Source organism: Vanessa atalanta, chromosome 22 (assembly GCF_905147765.1).
Source record: "Vanessa atalanta chromosome 22, ilVanAtal1.2, whole genome shotgun sequence".
In the NCBI taxonomy this organism is placed as follows: Eukaryota; Metazoa; Arthropoda; class Insecta; order Lepidoptera; family Nymphalidae; genus Vanessa; species Vanessa atalanta.
Genome location: NC_061892.1, coordinates 6327376 through 6336947, shown reverse-complemented (window position 1 = coordinate 6336947; position 9572 = coordinate 6327376). Strand labels below are relative to the sequence as shown.

Below are 9572 nucleotides of genomic sequence, written 5' to 3'. Positions count from 1 at the left end.
AATGGTATCGCTTAGCCAATAGATAGGAAGCTTTATGTTGGCAATAATCCAAATCAAGTGGTTGTTTTGACTTTCAATTTTTGAGATTACTTTCTTTTATTTAAAAAACGTTTTTATGCTTCTGACTTAAAGCTCATAATCGTATGTAAGGGGGAAATTAATTTTGTGAATTCCCTGTCCCTTTGGATCTTGACAGAGTTATGATTAATGGCGGCACAGGTCGTTGCACTCGACTGAGATGAATCATTCAAAATATTCATATCATTCATATTGACATTTTTAAGGTATCTTCACAGTGGATTTATATTAAAATAATGTGAACAACGCTTTAACGATTTATTGAGTAGTTTTATTATAATTTTGTTAAGGCGTTGAAAGTGTAATATGGTTATAGCTTCACGTCTGCAGTTTGATTCTGTAAGAATTAACTTCCTATCTCACTCATGAAGTTTTGACAACCGAATTACGGTGATATGCCATTATGATACGTGAATTCTTAAAATGAAACTCCTTGTAACGATGAGTTTTATTATCAATCAGCGACTGAATGTAATTTAAATTGAATTTAAATATTAAGATATATAAGTTAGAATTCATACGCCAGTTTTTAAAGAGAAATAATAAGTTTATTATTTTATATAAGATATATTAATTTTATAATATAAAAAAATATAACCAAAAAAAAATGAAGATATTTGTAATGTTAAAAAAATTAACTAATATATATTTTATATTATTTCAAATATCATGGAATTGAAGATTCTATACGCGGATGAATGATTCACGAATAATTACCAGAGGTTGTGGTATTCTCTGAAAACATTAAAGCGCCTATTACGTCAATAAACGATTAGTTGGAAGTAAGACGAAAAACCAGTTTGCTCGCGAGTTTGCTTCCTAACTTATTCAAATCAACGCAACGTTTCGCAGAAACATATTTTGAATAAGCAATCGTATGATATAACATAATTTGAAATAATTGGATGAAATGAAATATGAAGAAAGACCGGCAGGGCTGCTCTTCTCTTGAGTACAAGGTCATTCCAGCAAGCTGCTCCAATGAGAATTGGATAGACATATGAAAGAATTTAATCCAATATACATACAGGTTTCTTAACGATTTTCGTCTTAACCGTTTTGAATGAGTTAAATCAAGACAAATCAACATGCACATGAAAATTGTGTTTTATGAACTTTAACCAGTCCTTGCTCGTCCCGAGATCTAGACTCATTCATATTACTAGTTGCCTCTCCCGACTCCATACAGGTAATATACATATAAAGTTACATCACCCATTTCCCGCCCATTGCAGTTAAAGTTATTTAAAAATCCTATCTTGGTAAGCGTATACGTCGCTTTAGTAACTAACTATGTTAAATTTGTAGTCAATTGTACCTTTAATTTTGGAGATTACCTTTATAACGATTAAGTAATAAAATATACCAAGTACAACGACCTTTCATATTGAAACTGCTTAAAATAGATATGTATTTTGTTATTTAAATAAATAGTCCTCCCGGCTTTTGCTATCATATTAAAAATAAACATATTTACGTGTAAAAATATTTGCGTCTCGTCCCACAGGATACGAGCCCTAACGATGTCACTTACGACGAATCGGACACAAAAGGTTCGTTAACACTAAAAAAGCGCTCTGAAGTTTTTTGTAAAAGCATACTCACACTTTTAATTTTCAAACGCGTCGAGTTAATTCTAATATTAAAATTTTGAGCAAACATTTTTTTTAAATTACTTTAAAAGTTGACGTTCCACGGCGTTAAATTGATGAGCTCAATTCAATTTCTCTTTCGAAAATGATGTTAGTATTTTTTTTTATGATATTATATAACGATGTGTTATAATCATGTTACACGATGCGTTCAGTGGAAATTAACATTCATGTATAATCAGTAAAGAAATATATTAAGTAAATAAGTACGCGTTTAGTCTGATCGGAATAATTTCGTTATTTTTTATTAAGTTAATTTTACTTCAGATAAATGTGGCGTTCTTATTTTGAAAATCTTTAACGTTCTGAAGTCACGAGTCGAACTCGGAGGAAAATATATCTGCCAATGTAACTATGTATTTAATTGTTTAAACTTATTGAAAGTAATACAATAGTGTATACTAAAATTATATGTCTGTATGTGGCTTTTTTATAGCCACACCACTAAACCGAATTTGATATGAGGCAAGCTTGATTTCCAAGTAAGTACAAAGGCTACGTTTTTGTGACTAACATTTGACGACCAACCCCTAAAAGTATATAAAAACCGCGGATGACTACTAATATCTACTATAAATTACAAATTTAGCGAAGCTCAGTATGTCCGGTATGGTCTAGTGGCTAGGATACCTGGCTCTCACCCAGGAGGCTCGGGTTCGATTCCCGGTACCGGAATAATAACGTGTTTTTGTTATTTTATTTTTTATTGGTGAATACATTATCTTTCTTGTAACGAGTTTATCTCTATTATTATCTATATGTGATTAAATAGTGCCTTGCATAGAAATTTAAACGAAGGATCCTCACACGTAGACGTAATTAGCCTCAGACCTAAATCAACATTTCTTTGTACTGACCGCGTAATACATATCCTACGTTTACAAATACGCAGTAAATCTTTTCTGAGAAAAGGTCATTGTTTAACTTCGCCAAATACCAGGCGACTTCAACAAAAAAATTAATACAGCATCAAGGACTCAACACACGACTTTAAAAGCGTTAAAAAAACATGGAATAATTATTTGTTGATATTTATGCAGAATAGAACGAATTGAAAATATATTTTGGTTCTGATTCCTTGAAGGTTCCCAAGCTGTATCGGTTCGGGAAAATGCCAGTTAAAGTTGGTTCCACAGAGTGGTTAAGCGAAACAAAGATGTGAAAAATCGCGCAGTGTCCAGACATCAAGGTTACGTGGATGGAATGTGAAATTCTGACGTCATGTTCGATGAAGAAATTCAGCGGCCTACGATGTTAACAATTTTTCGGAATACCCCAAAAATACAGAGTAATCTCTCTCTCTAGCCTGAGTTACGTCGCAAATTTAAGCCGCTCTTTGTTGTATATTCAAATTAAAGAAACTACTACCGAAGAGCTTCCGCCCAGAGTGCAGCCGTACTTCACTTCAAATTTTTCTTGTAAAGTTATAGGTGATGAGCCAATATGAAGTACTGTCTCGACTTGCTACGCACACCAAGTGTTTCTGAAACCAATTTAGCTTTACCATCCAATTGGCTGCGAAATTTAATTGCGCTCGTAATATCAATGCAAAGTATTCCAATACAACCAGTATTGGAATACTTTGCATTGCAGCTTTTTTGTAGCAGCTAGTGTTCTCATAACGAGTGGATATGATGACAAATTACGCATTTCAACTGATTAGTTAAAATGGCGTTCCTAGTAAAATTGAGAGAAATCGTGACGTAGAAAAAATAGGAGATTTATTTTGAAAACATCAAAAGCACCCACGCTAACGATGGACTTGCCGATTTGTTTCATTCGTCTACCTTAAGAGTGGTAAAATTCGTAATGTTTGACTTGATTTTGGAATCAAGTTTAAATTAAAAATAAAATATTACATATAAGTATAACTAAATAATAATTGATACCCATACCTGAACACCTGCATTTTTATTATGGTTACAAAATATGGTATCTATATGCAATATAAATTTCTCTTTGTTAGTATGTATTTGTGACCTCTTCACCAGTGCTTCCAATGCGGTCTTCAGTTTTTCTAATTTGCATTTTGTACAGTTTTAAGCGATAGTCCAATGTAAAGTACCGTCTTGTCTTGTGCCGAGCACATGAAGTTTTTTTGTTGGCAATATGGCTTTCCAATTGACCGCGGAACTGAACGAGGTTTGAAACATCAAATGACGATGTAATGAATACTTAATTCGATTAACGGCGCCAATATCTATATTTCAGGTAAGAAATGTGACATACGCCATAAAAAAACATGAAACTGATTTGTATTTATAATTTATATATGTTTATACTGCTTGTCAGCAACCGAATTTACAAAAGTTGAAGTTACTAATCAGAAGACGTCTAGAAATTTAACTATCCATGTTCTGGCTCTAGCTTTTGGCTTCAGTATTCAAGCGGCTCTATAATACTACTTTTTTTTCATTACATCCGAAATAAAATTTTTTTGAGGGTAGCTATGTCGGTATTTTTAGTCACAATCCTATATTCTATTAATTTACTATTATTAGTGAATCATCTGATACTATTTATTGTATAAATTTCCTTTTACAATTGATTAAAAATAATCTACATCAATAATAAAACGAACGTATAATATGAATAAAGTGTTTTTTTTTTAATTAATTCGTTTGAAAGATTCGATTCATAAATTAGCAACATTTTACGTATCCGGTATGGTCTAGTGGCTAGGATACCTGGCTCTCACCCAGGAGGCTCGGGTTCGATTCCCGGTACCGGAATGTTTTGCAAACTAAAAATCCGTTATATTTTTTTATTTAAACAAAAACAGTGAATTAGTATTCGTAAAGATTACAAAATATAAAAGAATAATAGTCCAGTATTCATTTTCATTCTTCATCAAATAGCAGTATGAAAAATATTTTATACCTTGAATATTTAATAATATAAAATTCAATAGAAAGACAATTAAAAAAAAAATCTAAAATAAAATAAAAATATAATTATAATGTTACTAATATCATGTATTCTTTACTTATTATTGCTGTGTAATGTGTGTGAGCACCATTATTTTTGACTATACATATTATAACCTATAAAAATTATATTAAATACAATTAAATTCAATCCTATTTTTTCGTCTTTTGTAGTGCAGTTTTAGTAAAAAATAATTCTGTAAATGTAATTTTAATAACAACAACTATATCAATTAAATTTTTACAGTTAGGGAACTAGTGTGACAATCCATTTGTAGTTTAAGGGTTACCTATTAATAAAATTTCCTTCTTGGGAATACATCAGCTTATATGATAAAGTTTTGTCTACTAGATTATTGGATAAATATTTATTATGTAAATCAAAAATAAGCCTTATATTTTCAATTTATGATACACACGTACTTATATCTGATGTGTAAAACAACTCTACCTATTCATTAGAAAGTTTGTGATGAGTCTGTTTTCAGGAATGCTTAAATGTCTAGTTACATAATTCAGTAGTATTTATAACATAAAGGCTAGGCTACATAATATGAAATGGAAAGTTACGAAAATTAGGAGTTACTGTGAATTTTGTATAGTTATAATGTTATCATCAGGTTTCAGTGTCGGTAACTATCATTGCTAATTACTAAGTTACTAGCTGCCCTTGATGCGGGTAAAATTCGTACAAAGTTACCCATTCCGTTTAGTTATCAAAAGTTGAAATTTCCAAAATTCCTTTCTGAACAAATGTCCACGTGTTAAAAAACCTATGAACCAAATTACACCTATCCACTTTACTAGATTAAGTTCTACGATTATCAGTCAGGACAAACGAATTTATTGTTTAAATTTTATAAGTAAAAAAATAATTAAGAAAATACACTTAATTCCTTTGTCACACGTGTTTATGTTTATACATATAATTTATTTATCAAATATATCAGTTGTCACCTATCACAGTGTAGAATGTTCTACCCTGTGATAAGTGGTAGAGTTGAATAAATCTACACATCAGATATAAGTGCGCGTGTATTATAAATTGAAAATATTATTCAGGATTTAACGAACCCTGTGCCTTTTATCAATTTACATGATCATTACGTCATATTTCCAATGAACTGGACTAAATAAATATATACTTACTGAGTTATTCGGATGTTATATATATATTCTGTAGCTTATTTCTCATACATCATATACAATAATAATTCGACTGTCTTGTTTGTCAAGTAACTAGATACATATAAGGCAGAAAAGTTCTAAAATTCTAGATCCAAAGACCAGGTCGGGTCGATAAAAAGGTACTGGGTTTTGTCTAAAGATTCCCGTTTGTATGCAAATGTAAGCTCCTGTGCCTTGAAAAGTTCATCAGGCCAATTGGTCCTGCAGTTTTGTAGGTCATATCAGATTTGCAATTACACAATAAAGTATTTTTGAATTTATAAAATTAGTAATTTCATTTTCTTTTATTTAAACGGTTCAAACGCTTTTAAAAATAATGTCATAACGTTTTGGTTAATGACGTTTTCGTTTTCCGAAAGGTAAATTGAATTTATCTCGTCAACTTGATAGCTTGGAACGTCAACTTTAATTTTTTTTTTATAAAAATATTATGACCTAAAATACGTCACGTGGCTAGTCGACATGTTCAGTGAAAAATAATTTACAGGTTAAAATACTATATACACTTTCCGCAAGATTTCACACCATAGAAAGATCGTACGATCTCAGAGTCAGATCAAAAGATTCAGCTGGAAACACTTTAAGTCATCTAACCAAACGTATAGCTGGAAATCACGCCCATCCTTCCAATTACTTCAAGATGCTTCTGATCGTTAACAGAGCTAAAATGACAGCGACTTTTGTTCTATAGCTCAACAGCAGCAAAGACTTTGGCGACGGCGGTTCTTTTTTTCAGTTAAGCAGACAAATGAGTGTCACCACTGCCCATAGACGTTGGTACTGTACAAAATTTTAGCATTACATCGTCAGTGCACCACCAACTTGAAAGCTAAGATGTTATGTCCCCAGTCCCGTAATTGGCTCACTCACCCACCAAACCGGAAAACGATATAAACTATTGTTGTTTGTCAGTATATCAATGTGATGATTACGTGGGTAAGTAGACGGACTTGTAAAACCCTACCATCAAGTGAAAAAGTTAGGTACTCATCAAAAATATGCCACTAAAACATTACATATAAAACCGTTGCACAAATTTTCTCTTGAAATTTATTGAACTTTCGTGTAGCTAAATAATAATTATTATTATATATGAGCTAAACGGCAATGTTTACTGATTGCAGGTTTGTGGTTAATTTCGTATACTTATTATATGGAAGCTCTGGTTTTCGGTATACAGGTACTTTATTATTGGTTTTTACATTGATTGTGGCAAGACTTTCTCTTTCCAAACATAAAATTTTACTCATAAGTGCTTTTGGCGGAAAATTTAGATTATATAAATATAAAATATATAAAATTTAGATGTGATATTTAATGGAAAACGTAGTCCTTATTAGTAAAAGTAATTTTCCGGTACCGGGAATCGAACCCGAGCCTCCTGGGTGAGAGCCAGGTATCCTAGCCACTAGACCATACCGGACATTGTAATGTCTTCTAATTTCTGTATAAGATTTAAAAAAAATACTTTAAAAAATTATTTTACTGTTTTCAATTTTCGATTTGTCTCTTAGAATTACAGATTATTTACTTTGTTGTACGGAACAAAAAAAAAAAAAAAACGGAAGAAAAGATTTGTATATTATTCCACCAGCGTGGTACTCGGATCTAGTGCGGGTTGGCTTGATTTAAAATTGGAGTTGGATTAAATATTATTGATTCTGATTGCTTTCATTGCAGTCTTAGTAATCATATTATTTTTAATTGTATTTTTAGTAGCAAGGTGTAATTATATTGTTTTAAAGTCAGTAACGCACACATACTTATATACATAATATATGTATAAACACAAAATAACATTATTTTACTCTTGATCATTTAAAATACCTACTACAGCAGCGATATATATTTTATATGTGAGTTTTAAATTTATTTTGTTATTTAAAGTTGAGCTGTAATCAACTGATAATAATTGAAACAAATACTTGTAAATATTGTATGGAATGGATTTTAAAATATTAAATTTCAAGTACCTTTGCGAAAGCCGCGGTACCGTAGTCCAAAGAGAAAAAAAAGTACACTTTCATCATTGTGATCTATGTAAGCGTTTCCTGCCAAATGTAATCGATTCTCTTAAAAAATAATACGGTATAAGTACCTACCATCTTTTAGTATTTTAAGTCATTTTCAAAAGTGATTAACTTATATCAAGCTCGTTTAAATATATGCTTAATAAACACCAATGTTGATTTAGGTCTGAGGCTAATTACGCCCGCGTATAAAGATGCTTCGTTTTATGGTATCCTGGTACTATATTTTATGATTTATGTTCATTATTTATAATCAAAGAATTATTTTAGCATAGGTCACCAAAACTTATCTAGAAACGATAGATACGAGTACATGCCGTAGCTTACTTTACAGAAACTCACTATAAAGTTTTTTGACATTTACAAATACATAATTTACGTTAATAGTATTTATAGCATTTGCTTCAAAAGTATCCGAACCGACAATTTGCTCTCCATCTACGTCACGAAGAGAGCTATGCATACAAATATCTACAAGTAAACATACTAAGTTCATTTTCGTGCTGAAACTTAGATACTTAAATAATATGCTAGTTCCATATTAATCGAATCAAAGGCAAGCAAAACCTCTTTATAATTTTAATATGATTATATATTAAATTTATACCTAAATTATTACAATTAATAATATTTCTGGGAATGTTATGTAAATGTGTTATTATTTGTTTAAGTACTTCATGGAAACTCACTCATCAGATATTTTATCACCAAACAGAAATAATAGTATGGTTTTGTTGCTGTATGAAGGGTAACTACATGCACAAGGAAGAAGATGGAAGATTTTGAAAATGTTTTATATTTCTTAACGCTAATGGGCGGTGGAGAATACTTACCGTCAGGTCGCCCATTTGCTCTCACTCCACTATAAAAGAGTAATATTAATAGCTTTGACTTTTTTTTATAGTTGAAATAAATTCAATACAAAACTTCTTACTCGATTACATTACGTGGCATAAAATTAAGTTCACACGACACGTGTCAATTAAATATAATACGATCTGACAGACACCCTTCAATATCAATAACGAATTCTACCGAAGGTCTTTCAAGCAGTACGATACTGAAATACTTAATTTATAAATGGAAGTTTATGTGTTTATTGAAACGTATTACCACTATTTTTTTTAACACAGAGTTAATATAAAAATAAAAATATGTATATACACATTCACACCCTCTCCCACGCGTACGCACACATATGAATGCACACACACACAAGCACAGTTAGTTGGACTTTATATTACTTGTTAGATCTATCTTGAATTCGAAGCCGCCATCTTTGATCATTAAATATTTACACGTTCTATGTACTAGTATAGTTTGATGTAGAACTCGACTATCGTTATATTGGTGTAAATGCTGGTGTTCATATTGACCAATATGATTCCACTATTGGTTTCTCAACGACTGAGGTGGGTATATATTTTTCTTATTGTATAAATGCTGTTAGACCGACTGATCTTTGTAGCATCACTGGATGAGTGGGCGAACAGTAGAAGTAAATTTGTGCCTTTTCGGTTACCGAATTACGTCGACCTTAGGGTGTTTTGCGCCTTGCTGTTAAGCTCTTTTACTTTTAGCACTACGAGCTACACAGCAGCAGTTACTAGCACTCGTACAAGTTCTGGTTGTCCCTTCGCATAACGTCACCTAGCTGAAGCCGTAGTTCTCGTTTGCGCGAGCGTAACCGGTGAATG

General features: G+C 31.6%; 3 non-coding genes across 3 annotated transcripts; 2 read left to right on the top strand and 1 right to left on the bottom strand.

Moving 5' to 3' along the window:
- Positions 1 to 2333: 2333 nt before the first annotated feature.
- On the top strand, positions 2334 to 2405 carry Trnae-cuc. Its single transcript has one exon. It is a non-coding gene; the product is annotated as a tRNA-Glu (tRNA).
- Positions 2406 to 4390: 1985 nt separating this feature from the next.
- On the top strand, positions 4391 to 4462 carry Trnae-cuc. Its single transcript has one exon. It is a non-coding gene; the product is annotated as a tRNA-Glu (tRNA).
- A 2734-nt stretch (positions 4463 to 7196) lies between these two features.
- Positions 7197 to 7268, bottom strand: Trnae-cuc. Its single transcript has one exon. It is a non-coding gene; the product is annotated as a tRNA-Glu (tRNA).
- Between the last annotated feature and the right edge of the window lie 2304 nt (positions 7269 to 9572).